Source organism: Mauremys reevesii, linkage group 11 (assembly GCF_016161935.1).
Source record: "Mauremys reevesii isolate NIE-2019 linkage group 11, ASM1616193v1, whole genome shotgun sequence".
In the NCBI taxonomy this organism is placed as follows: Eukaryota; Metazoa; Chordata; order Testudines; family Geoemydidae; genus Mauremys; species Mauremys reevesii.
Window position 1 is genome coordinate 59,023,457 of NC_052633.1, and position 24,897 is coordinate 59,048,353.

The 24,897-nt window shown below is 43.2% G+C and overlaps 1 protein-coding gene and 1 long non-coding RNA gene across 2 annotated transcripts in view; one reads left to right on the plus strand and one right to left on the minus strand.

Moving 5' to 3' along the window:
• THSD7B (thrombospondin type 1 domain containing 7B) overlaps positions 1-14,307 on the minus strand; it is a 733,398-nt gene extending 719,091 nt beyond the window's left edge. The window contains exon 1 of the mRNA XM_039494616.1: positions 14,191-14,307. The gene's annotated coding sequence lies outside the window, so the exon portion shown is untranslated. The remainder of the gene's footprint in view (positions 1-14,190) is intronic.
• On the plus strand, positions 2,990-11,388 carry LOC120374645. Its single transcript, XR_005586194.1, has 3 exons — positions 2,990-3,116; positions 5,439-5,552; positions 11,346-11,388. It is a non-coding gene; the product is annotated as an uncharacterized LOC120374645 (long non-coding RNA).
• Positions 14,308-24,897: the final 10,590 nt, after the last annotated feature.

Genomic DNA, 24,897 nt, shown 5'->3' on the forward strand with positions numbered 1-24,897 from the left:
AAGTTCCTAAGAAGTGTAGGATGGGGTCAGGTGTGCCAGACAACTCCTCACATGTTGTATCCATCACAGGAAGAGGATGCCAAACAAATGTTTTCTATTGAGCGGAAGGGTTCTAAACATCTCACAAAGGTGTTAGATAAACAAAAGGAGAAAGAGAAGGTGATGGCAAAACTCTCTATGAAGTGTTGTGGCTTCTATGTGGAAGACAAGAGAATTTCCCTCCATTTAACAAAATGAAAATAAAGAAATACTAAAACTAAATCTGGTTCTCTATGCAAAATACAAGTTTGTATGAAATTAGACCTCTAAGGTAGAGTAAAAGTCTAATTTTTAACATTAAAAACCCCCAATCAAAACAGCAGATACCTTGCTTCAAACTGCAAAGTTCTAATGTGAAAACCACTACTATAGCAACAAAATGTCAATACTTTAATTAAATACACAACTTTACTGACCAACAGGATTATCCATATACCAATTAAATTTTTTCTCTCCAGAACTAGCTGTATCAGGCAGCTATTGATTATCCAAAAAGCAATCTCTGGGCATATTTATTGAATAGAGTGAAATATGCATCTGATTTCAGGCAAAATAATTATGAAATCAGACAACCCTAACAGATGTGTGAGATGATAAAATCTAGAAACAAGGGATAGCTAGCAAAGTAATGCAATGACACTGTGATCCATATTTTTAAGAAAAGCCTCAGGATAGATTAACAATAGCAGGCTCATAACAGTCTGATTTGTTTATTTAACAGAAGTGGTTAAGGAAATGCAGAAGCAATTGCATCCAATAAAAGTAAAGGATGTCTACAATTAAAACACGCAGTGGTGCAGCTGCACTACTGTATCGCTTCAGTGAAGACCCTGCCTATGCCTACACAGGGGTTCTCCGGTCAGCATAGGTAATCCAGCTCCCCAAGAGATGAGGCAGATACAGATTTAGAGCTAGCCCAGAAGGGGTTGAGAACGGAGCCCAGAGACAGGGCTAAAGACATTAACAAAGGCACAGGGACAGGCCCTGTTGGACCTTCTACCCCAGAAGAAGGGGTTCTTAATCCATTTTAAACTATGTGTGACTTAGCCAAAAGGCTCAGCCACTAAAGACCTGCCAGACAGCAGCTAGAGGGCACTGCCTGCAACTGCAAGCAGAAAGAGTGCAGTGCAGGTTCACACAGGACAGAGAAGAGGTGTGGTGCGCGTGTCCCACAGGACAAAAAGGGCTCAAATCAAAAGGCACAGGCAGGCAGGCAACAGAAGCTGCAGTGAGTGTTCGAGTCATCATTATTATTTATTATTTTTTTGTTTTGTGCAGTAATTTTTTTTTTTTTTTTTAAGGTCTCTCTCTAAGTCTATAATATATAACTAAACTATTGTTGTATGTAAAGTAAATAAGGTTTTTAAAATGTTTAAGAAACTTCATTTAAAATTAAATTAAAATGCAGAGCCCCCTGGACCGGTGGCCAAGACCTGGGCAGTGTGAGTGCCACTGAAATCAGCTCGCGTGCCGCCTTCAGCACGCATGCCATAGGTTGCCTACCCCTGGTATACAGGGTGTTTTTTGTAGTGGCAACCTGCATTGAGGAGAAAGACGTGCTCCACTGTGGCTTTGAACCTGCACTGCTACTCAAGATTGTAGGAAATTCCACAAAACCTAGTTTTGGCACAAAGAGGAGGAGAAGTTTTCCAAAGTAATACCATGCTTCTCTCTTCCACATAGGGGAGTGTAAGTCTCCTTTGTGTACACAGGAGCAGCCAGCACAGGACGGATGCATCATTAATAATATTAATCTTTTCCCAACACACCTGTAGATTGGGGTGGAGGAAGATTCTGCACAGAATCTGACTTAAAAAAAAAAAAAAAGCAAGTGAATGAATACAGTAAGAAACCAGCTTGAGCCAAAGATGAGCAGAGGTGCTGGGCAACCTTCCACACACATAACTCTATCAATGTATTTCAGTGCTGACCTGCAGCTACCCTGAGTTCAATCCAGAGCCCTCTCTTGAACAATGCCAGTTATTTAGTGGCGTTAATGTACACTCATTCCTATCCGAGGCCTAGGCCAAGATTTGAAGCCATAGCTTCAGAGGTGAAAACTCATATCCTGACTCATTGCACCACTCCTATCTGACTCCCTGGCAAAGGCCCCGCTGACTGTAGAACCATGTTACATGAGATTTCACAAACAAAAGACAAGGTGGCAAACAGTTTAATTAAAGAGAGGACCTTTTAAAAAAAAATAGGTTGGATTCTCAATGCAGTAGAGAGGTGGGGGCCCACAGGGAGCCAGTCATCAGGTATGGCTTTATCTTACATGGCTGGCTGTGGTTCCATACCAGCAAAGAATTAGCTGTAGCAGAGCCTTACTCTGATACTACCCCTCCCTTTCTTCCTCCCCAGCACACTTCCTTTCTTCCCCTTATACTAAAAGTAGGGGTTGCAGTACACAATGTGGCAGAGTCTAGCAGCAGAGCGTATGCAGGAATTCATCAGTACAAGTCTCCAGCCACTCTAAGTTGACTCAAAATGAACTTGGCAAACAGGAGAATCTAACCCATAGTGTCTGGTTTTATTAGTTTAGTTTAGATTAGTGAAAAATATCCATTTCCCAAAATGCTGTTTTGTGTTGGATTCTAATATTCTTAAGATGAAGCAGAAGTGTGGTCTAAGGGACAGGACATTAGTGCTTCTAGACACGACTAATATAAAAACTAAAAAGCAAGGTACCACACAAGCACTGTATGGGTGTTGGCCCCAGCTTCCTGTCTATCTGAAAGAACCAACAGGCCCCTGTAGCAGGGCAATCTGCCCTTATAATGGCTTGAGGAGTGAGACAGCAGCAAGCCCTGGCCTAAGGAAAAGCCCACAGCAGGCAGGTGTTGGGAATCAGCTAATCCAACTAAGCAGCGACTAATGATTGGCTCTGATTCACAGCTGGAAGATATAAGTAGGACCCACCTGAGGCAAAGGGGGAGGGGGCATGAGAGAGAAATACTTTCCCGAGCAATGCCAGAAGTCCGCAAGAGGGTAAGAAGGCCATATGGTCCCCCTGAGGCTAAGAGAGGGCCCCTTAAGCTACTGGGGCGGTAGAGGACCTTGCAGTACCAGTCCAGGTCAGGACAAGAATTTGCTACTTTAATATTTTTTTGTGGTGGGGGGGGCAGTATCACTGGCAGCCTGGCCAGCGGGTGGCTGAGGGATTGGCTAGAACAACACAAATAACGTGTTCTGTGATCGGTGCTCTCTTTGTGAGGCACTGATCGATCAAAGTGATGCACTGATCGATCAAAGTGATGGTGTGGGGCAGAGCAATAGAAGAGCCTGCACTGAAGGCTAAAACAGAGTTGGGTGTGGCTGACTGATTTGTTCCCCAGCAGGGGGACAGGCCCAACAGACTATAAAGCTGCTGGTAACATTTTGGTTTTATCTGAAAGAGGTGTAAAGGGAACTCACAAGCGGAAATGCAATTCTTGTCATGCCTGGCACTATTTTGGCTTCTACCAAATATATATGTATCTTCTGAGCCTGAAGATATGGAGCTAATTCCCTACAAACTTTCCTTTCCCCAGGCAAACTACCAACATACTTTGAAGTTCCAAAAATGCCCAGAAACATAGAAGATCCCTGAGGCGCCATGGGAGGTCACATCTTTACACCAGCTGAGACCCCTGGCAGGACACCATTAGTCCCTGGCTGTCTGCTCTAGGTAGAGTGACCAGATGAGACCTGAAATATTGGGATGGGGGGGTGCCAGTGGAGCAACAACAACCCAACCAAGAGCCACCAAAGCATAGGAAAAATTGGTGGGGGCTGAGCACCTGCCGACAGCTCCACACCCCGCCCCCCCCACACCAGCTCACCTTCGCTCTGCCTCCACCTCCCCTGAGCTGGCTGCCGTGTCCTGCCATACAGCTGATTAGCGCAAGCTCCTTGGGCGGTAGTGTGCCAACCCCTGCACTCAAACCAAATACGCAATTCTTGTGGTCAAGGGTGTAGTTACAGAGTAACCATGTGAACCACAACATGGCAACATCAATAGGCTTGCTCAGTCCTGTATCAAAGATCAACAGCAGTGATAATTAGCTCCTAGGCAGCACTGTTCATCTTCAGAGAACTTTGCAAATGTTGGGCTGAATTCTCAGTTGGTAAGTGTCAGCCTAGTTCTGCTCAAGTCAATGGAGGAGCTATGCCAATTCATACACATTGAGGATCTGGCCCAGGCCTACACAACTTGTAAAGCAGTGAGGGCCATATTACTCCAAAGAAAACAGCTGAGGGCTGAAACCCCCCGGCCCTGCCGAAACACATACACCCCAGCACCGCCCAAGTATAAAGCCCGCCCCCCCACTGCTCGCCCACTTGGCTCATCATCCCCGCACCCGCCAGGCTCACCTACTCACCCCCCCACCACCCACTCGCCTCCTCAGACCCCCTCCCCCACTGCTGGCTCACCCGCCCGCCTGCTTGCCTTGTCATCCCCACCCCCCACCCAGCTCGCCTACTCACCCCCCCGCTACCCACTCGCCTCCTCAGCCCCCCTCCCCCGCCGCTGGCTCACCTGCCCCCTGCAACTGCCCGCCCACTCGGCTCATCAACCCACCCCCGGCTCACTTGCTCAGCCCTCCACCCCCACCTCACCTGCCCCCCCGCCACTGCCCACCCGCTCGGCTCGTCATCCCCCTGCCGCCTGCTCACCTCCTCAGCCCTCCCACCCGCTGCCGCCACTGGCTCACCTGCTCCCCCCGCTGCCAGCTCACCTGCCTGCCCACCGCTGGCCTCTTACTGCCACTGCCCCTGCCCGCTGCTGCTGGCTCACCCTCACTCCCCAGCCTGCCACTGGCCTCTTCACCACCCCACCCAATGGCTGGCTGGCCAGTCAGCCAGCCGTTGGCTCGCTCCACCCCACTGCTTGCCTACTCACCCCCCGCGGGCCGCACAGTGAGCCCACACTGGCTACATGCGGCCCGTATGTTGTGCAGGCCTGATCTGGCCTATTAACAGACACCCATGTGATGGGAGAAAGAAGTTTAAGCATGGTCACAATATTACAAATGAGGTCACTGAGGCAGAAAGGTTATGTGGTTTTCCTAAAGCCACAAAGAGTCAATGTCACAGCCAGGATTAGAACTTGGATATTCCTGATGCCCCGGTCATATATCTCTGTTCTGTACCTCATTACTCTAAGTAATGGCAAATATTACAAAGTGGGCCTGATCCTCTGAGGGGCCGAGAATCCTCAACCAAAGCAACCCATTTTGCTTATGTCCATGTTATTCTGTCAATTGACATCAGGGAGGGAAGGAAGTATCACAAGAAGGGATCATTACCCTGTCTAAATTATGGTTTTAAAACATGTTGGCTAAAATACATTAGGTAATTTTTTTTTAAAGAAACCTTTTGTCCTAACCTAGACAAGGCTTTACTTAAACTTACAGGGCAAGAACTTTTACACAGAGTTCCTGATCCTCCTCACAGTGGTATAGATCTGGAGTTCTCTATTAATGTCAATGGATTTATACCGGTATAAAAAACACTGGTATAACTGAGAGGTAAGCCAAACTGCCAAGGCACAGTCCTTGCTTTGTGCTCTACTACAGCCTATGTTTGATTATGTTGAGACTTTACAGGAAAAGTGACCATCTGTAAACAGTCTTCCACTTCCTTTCTTTTCCATCTGTACTAGGCTGTCTTCCCCCCCACACACACCCCATTCCCACCGAGTTCTATGTTACTCCATACTTACCCATCTATGTCCAAATTTAAAACTGCATACCCATTCTAAACCCACACCACTGAAATGTTATATTATTACACGTTAGCTGGAAGAGACAGACCCTACAGGTATTTTTACAGCATTTTAAAAGTCCACCTTCTATCCTCATCTAGAAAAACCTATAGTCTAGACACACCCTAAAATAGGAGGAAATGAATTGTTAGATTAAAATGAAATCAAACTACAGATAAATTATCATTTTTAAGTATCAGGGGTTCTTCTGTTAGTCTGGATCTCTGAAAAAAACAGCAGCATCCTGTAGACTAGCACAGACTAACAAGCGCAGCATGTGATGATGAGCTTTGGGTGAATAATAACTAATCTTCATTATCTTGCTTCTCTAGCTTGCTTATATAAACCATATAATGGAAATTTCCCACCACTTTATCTGAAAGAAGTGGAAGTTCACATTCAAGCTCATGCTGCTGCAGAACGTCTGTTAGTCTATAAGGTGCCACAGGATTCGTTGTTGCTTTTATCATTTTTAAGAGACTGAGAAAGCCTTGTATTTAGAATCCACTAACAGTTACGTTAAACTGAGAAAACTAAGGAAAAAAGCAAATGCAACCTACCATTCACTACTCAAATACAATAACTAATTTATTTTATTATTTTCACTTTAATGCATATTAACTTTGCATTTAGGATTTTACATTTTTAAACTTCCTTTATCAGATCTTTTCAGTTGACTCAGAGCATAAACTAATCAGGAAAATCTTCTTTCCCCTGCTTCAGTCCTTGTGGTTTGTTGTTAGATTTAATCTACTCAGTATTGAGATACAGAGCATACTGTCCCATGTAATGTTTACACTTGAGATATGTTATCTGTTCGGGCTCTGTGTCTTTAGTGGTGTTGTAACTACAAAAGATGTGTTTAATAGCAGCTAAAGATACCACAGTGGAATAATACTGACAATGAGGTGATAATTGGAACCTGAATGATGAGGTACCTGAAAACAATAGTTCACTCTAATTAACTTTTACCATCATTAAGAGGGTTAATGATTATATCAGTGACCTCCCAGGTAAATTGATTTGAAACTACTATATTCAAAACTGTAAAATAAAAAAATTAAAAAAATTAAAATCAGATGATAGGCCAAATTCTGTTCATAGCTACATGGCTGTCCCCTCAAACTAACTCCATTAGCTTCAAGGAGAGCAGAGCTTGGTCCAATGTGTAAATTTAACCTTCATACCTCACTGAAGTTGTTTCATGTAGCCTGCACTTTCTGAATAAGCAATATACATCAAAGGTATACCCCTTTCTGGTACCTATGACTATCCTTCTAACGTGACCAACTTGAACTAGATAGAGGCAGGAAGACCTATTTCAACAGCTTTCCTGCAAGCTGCCTCTGGAAAGCAGTAGGGAGGAAGTAACAACACACAGTGCTACATACAGTCAGAGCATCATTCCCAGAAGAACTCAGGACTATTATCATGCACTAAAAGTTCTGTGATTCATATTAATATAGTCTAATTTCAAACAGTACAATGTTAACGTGCTAAGGAACTTCTAGTGCACATCAGCAGGGTCCACACAGGCCACAACACACTGGTGCGAACACACACACCATTCAGACAAGCTCTAATGCAGGGGTCGGCAACCTTTCAGAAGTTGTGTTCCGAGTCTTCATTTATTCACTCTAATTTAAGGTTTCACGTGCTGGTAATATATTTTAACGTTTTCAGAAGGTCTCTTTCTCTAAGTCTATAATATATAACTAAACTATTGTTATATGCAAAGTAAATAAGGTTTTTAAAATGTTTAAGAAGCTTCATTTAAAATTAAATTAAAATGCAGAGCCCCCCGGACCAATGGCCAGGACCCAGGCAGTGTGAGTGCCACTGAAAATCAGCTTGCGTGCCACCTTCAGCACCCGTGCCATAGGTTGCCTACCCCTGATCTAATGTAATACCACCAAAATGTTATTGAACTTCAGGCTTCCAAATGGGTTCATGTTCAGAAGTACAGTAGTTGCATTTTGTCAGCCCAGGTGCTGGCCTATTGGATTCCTGCATTGGCAGGTGAAGCCTGCATTAAAGGGGCTCCATCTACCAAAACTGCAATGGCCCCTCTCAGATAAGAGGGGGACCACAAGGACACTGGAATCAACTGATTACTGGGGATTTAAAAAAAAAACGAAAAAACAAATGGGAATGAAGAAGAAAATACCTAGGTAAAGCTGTCTCCCAGGACAGCACTCACTTCTCCCATAAGTGAACATTTCTGGCCTTTGGTAACTGGGAAAGTGGACAGAACCCACCTCCCTCAGTGAGGCAGGGGCAGCCACTGATCTCCGGAATCAGATGATTATAGAGGACAAAGACTGAAAGAATCATATGATCATAGGACTGGAAGGGACCTCGAGAGGCCATCTAGTCCAGTCCCCTGCACTCATGGCAGGACTATTATCTAGACCATCTGTTGTCTAATCTGCTCTTAAAAATCTCCAATGATGGAGATTCCACAGCCTCCCTAGGCAATATATTCCAGTGCCTAACTACCCTGACAAGAAGTTTTTCCTAATGTCCAACGTAAACCTCCCTTACTGTAATTTAAGCCCATTGCTTCTTGTCCTATCCTCAGAAGTTAAGAGTTTTTCCTCCCTCTTCCTTGTAACAGCCTTTTATGTCCCCTCTGTCTTCTCCAGACTAAACAAACCCATTTTTGTCAATCTTCCCTCATAGGTCATGTTTTCTAGACCTTTAATCATTTTTATTGCTCTTCTCTGGACATTCTCTAATTTGTCTACATCTTTCCTGAAATGTGGCACCCAGAACTGGACACAGTTCCAGTTGAGGCCTAATCAGCTTGGAGTAAAGTGGAATAATTACTAACTTGTTTCTTGCTTACAACGCTCCTGCTAATATATTTCAGAATGAGGTTTGCTTTCTTCCCCCCCCAACCAACAGTGTTACACTGGTCGCTCATTTAGCTTGTGATCAACTCTCACCCCCAGGTCCCTTTCTGCAGTACTCCTTCTTAGGCAGTCATTTCCCATTTTGTATGTGTGCAACTGATTGTTCCTTCCTAAGTGGAGTACTTTGCATTTGTCCTTGTTTGAATTTCATCCTATTTTCTTCAGACCATTTCTCCAGATCCTTTTGAATTTTAATCCTATCCTCCAAAGCACATGCAACCCCTCCCAGCTTGGTATCGCCCACAAACTTTATAAGTGTACTTCTAACACGGACAGACCCCAGTCATTGGCGGGTGGGATTAAACCTTGGATTTCTAGAGCTTAGTGCATGAGCCTCTACTACATGAGCTAAAAGCCAACTGGCACTTAGCTAACTCTTTCTAAGTGGTCTCAGTGCCACTAGATGGGACAGACCACCACACCCAGGAGGTGTGTGGGTTACATACTCTCTATGCCATTATCTAAATTGTGGTAATGGTGTTTATGAGGTAGACATTAACTAGATAAGACCAGCAAATTTATTTAATATGGAGCTTGTGAAAAACCTTCATATGACTTTTGGTCACTACTGACCGGGGCTGGATTTGAATTGATGACCTATCTAGATCCAAGGCCATCAGTCTCACTAACAAACCCTACAATGTTTGTGGAGTTTTGTTTTTTGTATTACTCACTTATAGTCAATTATCATTGGATCTTTAACCTGGCCTCCAGCTGTGCAGGTGTAATTTTGCCTGTACACATAACCGTCCAGGTACTTCTGTTGCATTAACATTTGCTCACACATTTTAAAAGTTTTCATCCTGTGTTTACAGGTAATCAAAGCTGTATGCACAAAGCCCATTCAGATACATTGGCTTTGTATATCACCTGCACACACAAAGGGCTAGTACAAGAAATGTCCATGCACAGATGTGTGTACCAAAGTTGCCGCAGACAAGTGGATAAAAAACTGGCCTTTTATCTTTTCTTTTCCTTGATCATTGACTCGCTCCCTATTGATTTAAGCATGATATTATCCTGGTGCTTTCTGTGGCACATTTCTAACAAGGTAGTGCTTTATTATTGACATGTTATTTGTAAACTGTATTTTTCTACCCTTAGGACAATCACTGTTAAAGTAACTCACTGCATGATTATAAATTAAATTATAGAAACGTCACAGATTATTCATTTAGACTAATTTTGGCTAGGTTGTGGTAGTGGTATTTCTGTGTATCTTTAAAAAATTGTGATATTAAAGCATTACCAGTTACTATCTTGACCACTTTCCTTATATGTTGTATCTTTTTCTCCTCTCCTCTGTCTTTTACCTCGTAAACTCTTAGGGAAGGCAACCCGTCTTCTTTTATGTCTGGAAATTGTTTAGCACCTTGCAGACACTACCCAAACAAAGAACAGTAATAATCATAGGAGTGTCTTGTTTGATCCAGTGCCAGAAGTCACAAAGAATCCCATTAAACCCTCAGAGGAGCAGCACTCATGGATTTATTGCCTAGTTTATATTTTTCAGGATTAATGGTACTAATGGAAATAAACTTTCACCTGAATTATTCAAGACCTACAATGGAAAAGGAAGGCACATTGCAGTGCGAGAGAGAGAGAGGGAGAGATCATTTCGCCCATGATATTGTAACAAAACTGGAATTTGAATGTATAATTCAATTTTTGTTCTATTACACTGGATTGAGAGTCAGGAGGTCTAGGTTATCTTCCCAGTTCTGTCAGCTAGCTGCTGTGTAGACATAGGTAAATCACTTCACCACTCTGTGCCTCAGCTTCTAAATCGGTAAAAGGGAGAATGTCTTTTTTGCAAAGCATTTTCAAATCTACATATGAAAATGCTTTGTAAGAGTTAACTACAACTAATATAGTTTTCTCCACTGAAGTAAGGTCTCCAAGTCATGCCTTCCCCTTTAATCTTGTTTGCTACCTTCTACCAAAGACTTTAGCAACACATTTTAAGTGGCTTATGATAAAAGGGCAGTACAATGAAATCAACTCTGCAAATCTTATTTTGCCTAGATTTAATTATGATTAATCTCATTGACTTTGATAACTGTTCTAACATTTCTAATTATACACAACATTTGCACCACATTGTTGTAATCTCTCTTATTTCATGCTGTGTAGTTCCATTGTCTCCTGACCATGTAACATACAGCCAATATGACACTTTAAATTCTAGAGATTTGCACCTTGACACTGAATACAGCCTGCCGGTATCATAAATACCAGCATTAGCATTCAGACCCACGTCTAAGTCATTCTGCTACATCATTTTCTTGCTGTAATAATTTTATTCCCTACTTGCAATATTTTAAGTGACAGTGTTTTGTAAAGATTAGAATATATTTTCTGAAAAATGTTAGAACTTCAGTTGTCTTTAATACTCTTAATATTGCCGCAGTCTTATTTTGAAGATTTTGTCATAAAACTGGGAAATGTCCCTCCCAGAAAGAAACTAATATAACAGCTGTTCTAAGGTAAGAAGTAGGCTATTTTGAATTAAAATAACTATATTCTATGTGTTTTAAGACTGAAATGTAACCACAGAAGGGCTTTATGTTAATTAAAAGGTGAGTTTAGTACAGGGTTAATAACCTTGATGCCCTAATTGTGATCATTTTGTTTTAAATTAGGAAAAGGACTTGTATACAGGGGCCCCACAAAATCTAATAGCCCCAGGTGAGTTAATTCAGCCCTGCCTGTAATATTATTAAGTTCTATTTCATCTGTGGGATCTCTCTTGCACAATGCTATCTTAACACTTGCTCTACTGGTGCAAATTTCAGGGTTTGTCTTTTTGTTAAGCAAGCACTGGACTGCAGCCTACTCAATACATTTCTGCAAGTTCTCCTTTGGACCTACTCTTAGAATATCAGAGTTGGAAGGGACCTCAGAAGGTCATCTAGTCCAACTCCCTGCTGAAAGCAGGACCAATCCCCAAATCCCTAATGGCCCCCTCAAGGATTGAACTCACAACTCTGGGTTTAGCAGGCCAATGCTCAAACCACTGACCTATCCCTCCCCCCTCTTGCTCTTTATTGTGTATTACAGACACTTCCTTTGGCACTGGGATAGCACATGGCTGCTAAAAATACCATTCCCTTCCCCAGATACCTGGTTCTAGCATTATACACTCCATCACCATGGTTATTATCTCTTTTGATAAAACATATTTTGTTAAGATGTCTTGGTCTTCCTGAGCCATTGGCTCAATTATTGAAATTGTTGCCTCTTGTGGGTCAATGCCTGTAGCCCATACTCAAGGAAAACTCCTTCTAGCAGCCTCTGGCCAGATTCTGCAGGCCTGCGGAGAATTGCTTGGATGGGAACTTTGTGAGGATTGCAGGATTTAGCCCATGAGGAACTAGAGTTAAAGAATTAGCTCAAGGTCTCAGCAAGATTAAGGCATCTAAACATTATATATATATATATATATATATATATATCACAAAGGAAAGTCTAGTGAAAAGGGGAAGCCAAATGATTAAATACTAGATGAGACCATTACAAAGACCTTGCATTAAGCAAAAGTATTACAGAGTGGCTCCAGACGACATCCTCCAGGAGGGAGGTACCTAGACATGGACTCTGAAACGAGAAGGCCCTGATTCAGCTGGAATTTCTGAAAGGAAGATAATGACAACTTGGCCAATTTTTATCACAAATCTGCCATCAACAAAAAACAGGATTATGGCCAATACATTAGCATTCCAATCTCTCTCTTTATAAGCTTACCTCAGCAGGAAAGCAGCCAAAGGGACTTTAGAGGCAAAAGCTTTGGCTGCTGGGTCCCTAGAAAGCTGCTTGGAAAAAGAAGGGCAGAAACAAGTATGGAATATGCCCTTGGGGAGCATTAGAGAGGGAGCTGCCCTTCTGCCAATTCAGAGGTGGCACTGGACCTGATTTTACACACACACACACACACACACACACACACACACACACACACACACACACACACACACACACACACACACACACAGTTTTTCACCCATGTAACTATTACTTCAAGTTCATTCCTGAACAACATATATAGACAATGAGGCCTTCAGTGAGTAGAGAGAGAGGATTTCTTAGACTCTGGTAGCCAGTCTCTACACAAAGGAAGGTAAATACTAACCAGGAAAATGGTCCAAGACAAGCCCAAGGTAACACCACTCATATGTTCAGGACATTAGTTGTTCTGTGAGTGTCTTTGGTGTTCCAATAAACTACCTGGGCTCATGAACAAAACATTTCACATTACAGACTCATTTAAACCAGGATCCATGAGCCCATTACAGGAGAGATGCCCATGTGACACCCAGCTCATAGAAACATAGGACTGGAAGGAACCTCGAGAAGTCAAGTCCATCCTGCTGTACTGAGGCAGGACCAAGTAAACACAGACCATCATGACAGGTGTTTGGCCAACCTGTTTTTAAAAGCGTCCAGTGACAGGGATTCCACACTCTAGAGCCAAGGCTCTAGTTCCCTGCAGGTTGGAGGCTCCTGGAGTCTCAGCTTCAGCCTGAGCGCAAATGTCTACACAGAAATGAAACAACCCCAAGCCCCACAAGTCCAAGTCGGCTGGCATAGGCCAGTGGGGGGGTCTGCTGTGTAGAGATACCCTCTGAATACCTTTCTCAGACCTAAAGAAGAGCTCTTTGTAGCTTGAAAGCTTCTCTCTCTCTCACCAACAGAAGTCAGTGCAATAAAAGATATAACCTCACCTATATTGTTATTCTAATATCCTGGGACCAAGACATCTACCACAACACAGCAAACAATATGACTTGTAAAAGTCTTCCCCAATTCTCAAACAATGTTTGGTGGCAATCAGACTTCCATATCCTATTTTACCAAGAATTTGGGTGGTGGAGAGAGAGGGGAAACCTTTGCATCTTCAGACTCACAGGAACAAAGTTGTGTTGTTTTGTTCTTTTTACCACCTGAGAACTTCTGCTTTGTTGTGAAACTTTGTAATGCAACACAATACTGAGATGATGGAATGTGCTTTTGTAATGAGTTATTCATTTTTAACAAGATTCTGCACCATTTGCAAACAAATCACAAGGCTTTGCCCTTTTCCCCCAGCTGTGCTGAACCCCACCCCCCGCCCCATTCCCACTGAAGTTAATCAGAAAGATAGCTACTCAGTACCTCTGAAAAATCAAGCTTCCGTGTTTAAACCAGGATGCATACCTGCTCTAGGTTATTTCACCATAACACTCTCATTGTACACTAATTTCTGTGGTTTCCTGTTTAGTAATATTTTCAATATAGTTTCTTTCCCTCACTGATGGCCCAATCCTACTAACCATTACTGAGCTAAATTCATTCCTGCTGTTTCTCCACTGAAGCCTATGGTTCCTCCAGGAATTAATTTGACCCATTACGTTTAACTCATTGTACAGCATTTTACAGTCTTATTCAATGGGTTTACTGTCTCCATTCGTTTCTGGTCTCTCTCAGAGCGGCCAACAATAGACTTCTTACCTTACTTAAGTATCACTTGGAGTCACTAGTTGCTTTATTCCCAAAAACTGGAGTTGCCTGTTGCAGTCAGAAGCCCTGACACTGTTGGGACTCTTAAATCCAACTTTAAATGTTATTGCAGAATTCTAGATTTTTAAATGATTCAAGAAAGTATTTAAATGACTTCATAATGATTTGTTTCCCCACCAAAGACAACCTTCAGTTTTGCAGGAGTCCTGAGGTTCCCTCCACCTGAAATGCTATTTCTTGACCACCCTTCCTCCTGGCTGAGGAAGAGGAGTGGATATATTAGCTGCTTGCACAGCATTCCTAATCTCTGCTGGCTTTAGTAGCAAGAGATTGGCAACTGTGAATCAAACCCAGGCCTCCCACAAGCTGTTCAATACTATTTTTAACCCATAAAACGGTCAGTAATACTCCAGCAATGGACACCTGTTATTTCAATTGACTGTGGAATCATTCAACTTAAATAACTACAAATGCATGCATCTGGAGACTCCCCTCATGAAATAGACACACCTGTCTTATTTGAACTGCAGTGTAGCTGTGTTGGTCCCAGGATATTAGAGACAAGATGGGTGAGGTAATATCTTTTATTCGACCAACTGCTGTTGGTAAGAGAGAAATAGGGAGCTGACCCGAAGAGCTCTGTGTGGCTCCACAGCACCTCTCCCTCACCAACTGAAGTTTGTCCAATAAACGATATTACCTCACCTGCCTTGTCTCTTTATTTTAGTGGAGTATTCACAGCAGCAATCCTTTAGTCTGTTTGATTGTACTGTATTTCCACAGATTTAAAAGAACAAACATGGCATGCCACAAGCAGTGCAGTATTTAGGAGAATCTTGAAGACTTTACTTGACCCTAGAGGAGCAACATCTACTCATGCATTTTGCTGTTTTCTGTTGTAAATTAGAGCAACATGAGTGGTGGAACCAGAAAATCCCCACTCTTCTCACACAGTGGGCGGATGCACAGTTTTGTTTTTTGGCTGTGGGAGGGAAGCTAACATCATGGTCTTTATCATGTCTGATGCTTGCTAAGCATGGGATTCCTAATTCAGCAAGACATCCTTATTCAGGACAGCACTTAGACATGTACTTTAAGCAGATGCTTACCTGCCTTCCTGAAGTGGGGCCTGAGAGATGGAACATTTTTCCTCTGCAATTGGCTCCACACAACTCCTTACCCCATAAACCACCATTCATTTCCCCACCTGTCTCCTGAAGGCAGCACAGGGTTTGGCCCATTGCAGATAATTATATTGAAATTTGAAAGTTCAGAGTGACAAGAGCAGAGGGACATTTTCATATTAACAGGTTTCTTTATAATAAATATTGAACAATTTTATGAATTATTCTCAAAATAATGTTCAGTAGAACCTCAGAGTTATGAACGCCAGAGTTATGAACTGACTAGTCAACCACATACCTCCTTTGGAACTGCAAGTATGCAATCAGGCAGCAGAGAGTCCCTCCCCACCCCAAAAGCAAATACAGTACCGTCCTGTGTTCAACATAAACTACTAAAAAAAATTAAGGAAAGATTTTTTTAAAAATTGACAAGGTAAGGAAACTGTTTCTGTGCTTGTTTCATGTAAATTAAGATGCTTAAAAGCAGCATTTTTCTTCTGTAAAATTTCAAAGCTGTATTAAGTCAATGTGCAGTTGTAAACTTGAAAGAACCACCATAAGATTTTGTTCAGAGTTGCAAACAACCTCCAATCCAAAGTGTTTGTAACTCTGGGGTTCTACTGTATTGTAGCAAATGTTAAAAATTCTCATTGATCTATACACCTAGGACCTCATCCAAAGCTTTTTTAAATCAGCGGGAGTCTTTCCATTTACTTCAATGGGCTTTTGATCTGGCCCGTTACACACACGTTTCAGCTTTTAACATCATCTTTTGCTAACTATGTTTTGATAGAACTGAACTGTTAGCATTTAAAAGTCAATACACTTTCACTAAGTGCAATCCTGTAGTCCTTACTCCTGTAAAACAGCCATTGTACTCAGTGGTCCTTACACGGTACTGAGAAGGTTCAGTGGGAGTTTTACTTGAGTATGGAGAGCAGGATAGGCTTGAAAAGCTGATGTTGTTTTTAAAAAATCCTATTGAAGAGGCCAGCAGAGTGCTTCCACCATCAACATTATTTAAACAAGGAGCCTGAGTAAGTGCCAGCCAGCCAGAGAGATTGCAGAAAATATCTTTGAGGAAAATGCTGTGACCATAGTGAAAGAACCCGGCATGACCCTGGGAAAATTAACTTGTGGAAAGCTTTAAACAAAGAACTGTGGGCAGATCAAGACCCCTCCAATCAGTCTAGCAACACAAAAACCAAAAGCTAAGCTGGTAGGGAAGGAAACATTTGATAGGCGTTTAGAAGGGTTATGTTTATTCTTTTTCATTAAGCTAGAGGATTATTGTTTTGCCCGGGAAACATTTCAAAACATTCGTGTTTAATCCATCCGTAAGTTGTCTTATATGAGTGTAAGAAATAAATGATAAGATAGAAAGTCTTGAAACTTTATTTGATAGCCCATTTGATTAAAAAATATTTAATATATCTAAAAATTAAGGGCCATTTATCATTCTAGATCCACGGATAGAACCCCGGTTGGGTTAATGAGAATTGTACCTGAAAATGGACTGCAGGATGTAGCCGGGAAGCTGGGTTGGGGCCGGACCATGCGGCTCCTGGAAGCCGTGGCATGGCCCCTGTCACTGAGTGTGGGGGAGTCAGGGCCCTGCACCCCCCAATTCCTGCAATTCACCATGACTCTCAGCCAGCCAGTAAAACAGAAGGTTTATTAGAAGGCAGGAATACAATCCAAAACAGAGCTTGTAGGTACAGACAACAGGAACCCTCAGTAAGTCCATCTTGGGGGCAGGGAGCCCAGACACCGGTCTAGGCTTCCCTCCTTTTCCCCAGCCAGCTCCAAACTGATACCCCTCCAGCTGTCCCAGCCAGTCACACCCCCCGGCTCCTTCTCCAGCCTTTATCCAGTTTCCTGGGCAGAAGGTGTCACCTGGCCCCAGTCCTCTCCTGGCTCAGGTTACATGCTCGGGTATCGTTCCTCAAGTGAAGTCACACCCTGCTATCCCATCACCAATGCAGATAATACCAGTAAAACCCCCACGCAACATTCCCAGGTCAATCGTCCCCACTCCCTACTCTGTCACAGCCCCATTCTGGCTCCTACATGCTCCAATGGGAGCTGCAGGGGGTGCCTGCGGATGGGGCAGTATGCAGAGCCGCCTGGCCACGCCTCCATGTAGGAACTGGAGAAGAGACATACCACTGCTTCCGGGAGCCTCTTGAGGTAAGCACTACTCAGAGCCTGCACCCCCTGAGGTGACTGTGTCTGCCGGGCTGAGCCGGCAGTACAGCCAGGGCTGGGAATCGCTCCGGCCTCTCGGGAGGAGCACAATCAGCCAGGCCAGGGCCTGCCCCAGCCAGGCTCCCTCAGGACCCACTTGCCTGGAGGGGCCCAGCCAAGCTCTCCACACAGCCCTCCCTCAACTGTCCAAGATTGGCCAGGCTTCTGCACCAGTCCCAGGCAGCTCAGTTCCAGGGAGACAGGTGGGGCCTCACAGGTGGTGGGAAGCAGAGATTGTCTGGAGCCGGAGGTGCACTGGGGTCAGACCAGGAAGCAGAGAGAAGCCGGTGGGTGGGGCTAGGGGGTGGAGAGGAGCCCTCGGCCTGCCAGCAGGCTGGCCAAGAGGAGAAAGTGGTGGGGAACCAGCGGGCTGGCGGGGTCTCAGGGCACAGTGCAAGCAGAGCAGGCTGGGGCCCTGTCTGAGCATTGGCCTGGCTCCATGGCACCACTGGTGCCATTGTAAACCCGGCACTGGATTCCTGCTCCTCTCCCATCCTGTTCCACATTCCTGCCTTGCTCCTGCTCCATGTGTGATCCTCGTCTCATCTCTGCCTTCTACTCCCACACTCCCCTCCTGACCAGTGGCTGCCAGTCCCAGCTCCAATCCCAGCTCATCTTCTGGCTACTGACCCCAAATTGACACCTGATTACTTTTCATAGATCCTCCCATTAGGCCAGACTACCCACTCCCCAATTTCTAACACAAGCACTCCCAAGTTAGGAAATGCCACGATGAAGGTTGCCTGTGCAATCTTGATTCACCCCTCTTCTGTGTATGCATTATGCCACAGTCTTTAGTTACATGATCCCATGCTACTTTTTCCCTGCCAGACCCCTGCCACATTCAGTGGACATCATGAAGTGTTTCCCTGTGTTAAGTTCTCCTCACACCTTCTATGGGCCATCTTAATTATCACTTCAAAAAGTTCTTTTTCCTCCTGCTGATGATAGCTCATCTCAATTGATTAGACTCTTCCTGTTGGTATGGCTACTTCCACCTTTTCATGTTCTCTGTATGTATAAATATCTCCTGTCTGTGTGTTCCAGTCTATGCATCCGAAGAAGTGAGCTGCAGCTCACGAAAGCTCATGCTAAAATAAATTTGTTAGTCTTTAAGGTGCCACAAGTACTCCTGTTCTTTTTGCAGATACAGACTAACACGGCTGCTACTCTGAAAACTGAATGGATTGTTATTCAAGATGTTATTCAAGATTTTTCCTCATCATTCACTGTGTAGCACCATGCATTATTTACTGCACACCATCCAAAATATTAATTTCTTTCTGGGCTTTACTATGGTGCCCTCATCATTGTATCTTAGTGATTTATAAACATTTATGAACTTATCTTCAAAACACCTCTTTTAGGGGAGGTGGTATTATCATCCTTCTTTTACACATGGGAAATAGACACAAACTGAAGACAAAATTGTCAGAACTGTTCACTAATTTTAGGTACCCTAACCCAATGTGAGAAGCGTAGGGCCTGATTTTTCAGAGTCCTTAGCATTCTATAGCCCTTTTTAGGTTCAGAGTAGAGCTCCTATTGACTTGATCTGCATGTGCAAGTGCTCAGTACTTCTGCAAATCAGATCCTATCCCAGGCATCTAAATGTTCGGTACACAGAAAATGAGGAACTCACAGTGTCCACCTGTGAAAATTTTGGTTTAAGTGACTTGCCCTGCATCACACAGGAACTCCGTGGAAAGGGCAGGTGTTGAATCCAGTTCTCCATGGTGCCATTCAACCACTTTAATTATGAGAGTATCTTTTCTCTTCCAGCCAGGGATGACTCCAGGCACCAGGGAAGGAAGCAGGTGCCTGGGGCGGCCAATAGAAAGGGGTGGCACTCCATCCAGGTCTTCGGCGGCAATTCAGCGGCAGGGCCTTCACTCCCTCTCTTCACTCAGCAGCGGCACTTCGGCAGCAGCTCAATCGGTTTTTTATCTTTTTTTTTTTTCTTCATCGCTTGGGGCGGCAAAAAAGCTGGAGCCGGCCCTGCTTCCAGCAGTTCTCTGTCTCAGTCACCACACACCTTCCAACTTCTGCAACAAATATGGCTGAGATCCTACAGACAACAGTGGCAGGAAGAATGAAGAAAAAAAGGGTAGGGGTCCTGTAGAAAAAAATTGTATGTGATCCTGTAATTAAAGACTATTATAATACATACTCACAAGGGGGGGGAAAACTGAGGGTTGTCCAGCTAACCTTAATTATGGCATTTCCTAACTTCTCAGTGTTGGCCTTTCAACCTTGATGTTACATTAAAAACATTTTACGAAAGTAATTGCCTAAGTTTTTAAAAAACGTAAAACCTAATATGTCAGAAATTCCATCACATGGAACCATACTGACCACATATGTATCATCAGCAAGATTGGGATCTTTAGAGCCACAGCACAGTCCACTACCACTTGAGCCAATGGTGTATCTATAGCAGTAGAGGGTGTTATCTTTAATGTGGACCTGTCAATAGAAGGGATCGAGAGGACACACTCTGCCAGTGGCTTTCACAGCTATTTGTTGACAGCAAAGGAGTGTTGAGAGTCTGAAATAATGGGTTTTATTCCAAACTCTGCAGGAAAATGTGCTCTAGTGGTTATAGACCCTTCTGCTCCTGTCCCCTCGCAGCTGGCTCCTGTCCACTCTGTGGTTTTGGGGATGATCTTCCCAAATAGAGTCTGGGGTGCTGTGAAGCTCGTTATGCACAGCCCACTGGAACCAGATGCTGAACAAAGCAGATCTCTAGCCTTTAGCACTGATGATCACTGAACACCACATGCTCTGCTCCTATCCCCAATCCCTCCACTGCTATCTCCCATGGCTCCTACCCACCCCCACCCAAAGCTTGCCCCTGCCCTCCCTGGCTCCTGACCATGTTCCCCTACTCTGCTCCTATCCCCCCACCATGGCTCCTGCCCCTCCACTTCCCTCTTCTCCACCCCTTGGTTCTGTTCGAGGCCATCTTCTATCCTCCCTGGCACTTGCTCTTCTCCCCTGCTCCAGTTTCTAACACCTGTCCCTCCCTAGGCTCCTATCCCCTCTCTGCCCTGCCCTAACTCTCTCCTGCACCCCTCTGCATTCAAATCAGGCTACTTCTTTCCTCCTCCTCCTCACTGCCTGGTACCAACAGAGACAGCACGGAGAGCACAGCAGATACCATCTCCCTGCTCTCAATTCATGTGTCCGGTGCCACAGTGGCCCTGGCCTGACAGGAGTAATCACAGGGCAAAAAGCCCTGCTCAGCCCCAGCATCTCTGGGATGGAGCATGCGCAGTCATTTTGTGGGGATCGTACTGGCACAGATGCGGCAGGGTCAGCAGTTAAGAGCAGTGAGAGGATGGAGAATGCTTAGTGCAGATAATCTTCAGAGAATTCAGCTGCCAAATCCGGACAAGTCTTTACTGCGCATGTGCAAACTGTGATCAAATTTGGGATGTCAAAAGACACATCCTGACACAAGAACACCCCTCTGCCCAGGGAAATTTCAAGTCCCAGAATGAAGGCAGTAGAGCTGCTCAATTATTATTTTTTTAAAACAAGGGCAAAACAATATTTTCCCCCAGTCTCGTTCTTGGACATCGCTTTTTGTTGAAACTTTCCAAAAAATGTCAACCAGAGGCAGACACCCAACAAGGAAAATTTCAGCCCAAACAGTTAAAGTTTGGCAAAGTTAAAAGCAACTGAAAACAGGGTCTTTTAATTAAAAGAGTTGCAATTAACATTGTGAGCCAGATCTCAGCTGGTATAAACTGACATAATTCCAACTGCACAGCTTGGAACTTGGCCCTATGTTATTATTTCAGCTATGTCTAGAGTAACTGGTATATGGAACAAATTTTGGCTACAAAAGGCCTTTACACATTTAAATTCTGTTTGTTTTTAAATATGAGTTTCAAAAATTTCATAAAAATAAAAATATTTATATTCAAGTATAAACATAAGGAAGTAGTTTTTGTATCAAATTAAGATGATTTAAACCATATGGATTCCATTGATCTCTTTGAATAAATGTATCATCTATGTTTATTGAAAGACCCACTTTAAGAAACCAATTTTTGTAGCTCCTTCTAATGGCTACCTAACACAGATGTCTTTGGATTAGCCTGTGCAGTTCTGTAAATAAGGATTTGTATACAGAAATTCAATATTAGGTACAATTCAACCCACAAAATTTGTCTCCCAGATAAGCTCAGTAAGATGTTTTAAGCACGTTGCTTCTCGGTTCTTATAGTGAATTAAGAATTTAGGTTGCATTACTCCTGTTTTACAATAGCTTTTGGTCAGGCAACATGTTGATTTTAAAGCTGGGTTAAACTGTTCTATGGCATTAACCTCAGCCTCAATTCTGATGTATTAATTCTTTCCGAACCTCAGCATTATTTGGTTTCTTATAATCAAGGCTTGTTAGTTGTCTCATGTGTTAACAATATTACATGAGGACTTACTTTATCTCTGGGGTTTAAACTCCTCTATGCAATTCATTGCCTTTGGTAGTTATACTAGGAGGAGCTGGAAGCATAAGTCATTTTAAAGTTGGTTTGAAAACATAAGCAAATCTCCTACAAAAATCTTCTCTGCGTTCATGACCAGAAGCGATGACGGGACCTGAAGAATCCATCCCATAGTTTACAGAAGACCAAGTACATGCTTGAACAGGCGAATAGACCTTTTCTATGTAGACCACCAGCAAACCTGGGTGTAGTCTTGCATCTGAAGAAGTGGGTATTCACCCACGAAAGCTCATGCTGCAAAACGTCTGTTAGTCTATAAGGTGCCACAGGATTCTTTGTTGCTTTTACAGATCCAGACTAACACGGCTACCCCTCTGATACTGGGTGTAGTCCTTAAAGCTGCTAGTTACTTAGCCTAAGAATAAGTTTTAGTCTATTAATGGGACACAACAAAATAGGTATTCACAAAAGTGAATACGATTATATAATGCCTTGTAGTTGCTAAGAAAGAATTTACATTTGTATTATTTCAAAAGAATTTATCCCCATGAACAGCTAAAATTTGCATAGGCCCCTATAGCCCGACAACTTTCCAATTACTCATTTGCTGATCTATCCACTCATCACTTCCCTGCAGAATTGCTGTGCAACACTGAAAACACAAGTATCGCACACAGCCACAGGGAGAATCCATGGTTTCTGTGGCGTATTGGTCTATTCACAAAAGGACTCTCACTTCTCAGTTTCTCAGCTGCTGTGCCTCTCCCCACATGTGGACGTTATGGGTCAGATTCTCATTTCCACTATGGTCCTTGTATGCCATTCTCGCAGTGTAAGGAGGTTTAGGAGTGGGTGTAATAATAATTTATGTCCACTTTAAGTCAGAGTGATGTAAAGAGGACTTAGTGTAAAAGAGAATCTGGTCGATGGGTTTTAAGATGTGATAATTAGTATATAGGGAACTGGATTGAAACCTGTCAACTTTTTTGCACTTGGGCCATTTAGGATGTGCAGGGTAAAATACTGGCCTCATTGAAGTGGATGGGAGTTTTATCATTGAAGTGGATGGGAGCTTTATCATTGATTTCAATGGAGCCAGATGTAGATGAAATCCTGCAGTGTCTATATGTACCTCTTCTAGCCTTGACTAGAACTGCATGGTTGACCTAAAAGTCCAAAAGGATTCTATTATCCCATCCCAATTTCCTGAGCCATCCAATCCCCATATTTAGTAGTTTGGTAAAATAAAATAAAATAAAATAAAATAAAAGCATATTTTCCTACTGCATGCTCCTTGGGTTAATCTAAGGCAGAGCTTCAAGTTAAAATACTTTTTTTAAAAGAACTTCTTTCAGGAAGAGGAAAGAACTCTTCTTTCTGTTCTTTGCTGTCAAGGAGGCAAACTGCTTTTTCATCCTTCTCAAGAAGTTCACAGTATGATTGGCAAAATATCAGGAATAATAGGATAAAATGGTGATGTAAATCCCAGAGGGAACAATGCAGCTTTTGTGCAGAACTCTCATCAGAAATCTTGGAAATCATGCAATGGGAAGTGATGCTGGAATTTGGGTTCTTACTCAGAGCTCTTACATGTTAAACTTACAGCACTTAATTTGTTAGTCTCTAAGGTGCCAAAAGGACTTCTTGTTTTTACAGCCCTTGAAATGTCTGAATAGCCTGAACTGCAAATAAATCCATGATTTTAGTGTCTACAATCAAAACCCCCCACAACACCTTTCAAGATCCTTGGATCCTACACATGCCTATCACAACATGTGGTATATCTCATCCAGTGCATTAAATGCCCAATAACAAGTTTGTGGATGCAATTATACAATCACTTTGCTGTTGAATGAACTCTCACAGGAAAATGATAAAAGACAAACAACATATCACCTGTGAGTGAACATTTTTCACAAAGCAATCACTCTATAGCTGACCTATCAGTCCTTATCCTCAAATGAAACTTGCACAACACTTTCAAAAGATGAGACTGGCAGCTTAAATTCATTAAGTTAGACATTAAAAATCATGGATTAAACAGAGACACTGAATTTATGGCTTATTACAACAATCTGTAACCCACTAACCCCCTCTTTGTCCTATGACTGCAGAAGTGTTAACAGGCCACTCTACCTTAAATGCTCCCTTACAATATGTTTAGCATAAGCAGTTAGCACAATCTGTTCCACCTTGCTTTTTGCGTGAGGCTGGGAGTTCTTTTCTCAGGGTATGTCTACACTGCACAGTTGTCGCAAAACTTTTGTCTTTTGCGGATACTTAACCCCCCCCCCCACTTCCCGCGAAAGACAAGTTTTATTGACGCAAACAGCAGTGTGAATGCGGCTTTGTCGGCAGGAGAGCGAAGTTTATGCTGCTTGCAGGGCTGGAAGTATTTTGTCAGCAAAAGTGCTTGCAAAATACTGCAAAAGAGTGTTCACACTTATCGCTAAAGCTGCATAGTGTAGACAAGCCCTCAGACTTGAAGAAAAGCTCTGTGTAAGCTCGAAAGCTTGTCTCTCTCACCAACAGAAGTTGGTCCAATAAACGATATTACCTCACCCACCTTGATGCTCTCATACCCTTAACCATAAACTTGACTAGAAGGTATGTCTTCAGTGCAGAGTTAACTCAAGTTTTCCACACTCTCAAGGTAGCCTGATTTGAGCGAAAGCAGATACACTGCAAAAAACCACTCGAGCTGCTGTGTCCACACTGGTGTGCATGCACTCACTTGTGTGTGGCACTGAGACTTCTGGGGGCATATCCCATAGTAATTTGCACTTCAGTCAGCTGAGCCAATCTATTAATTCCTTCCCAGCGAATTACCAGTCCTTTCTAGGCCTATGGGAGGAATTGTGACATGGCACTAG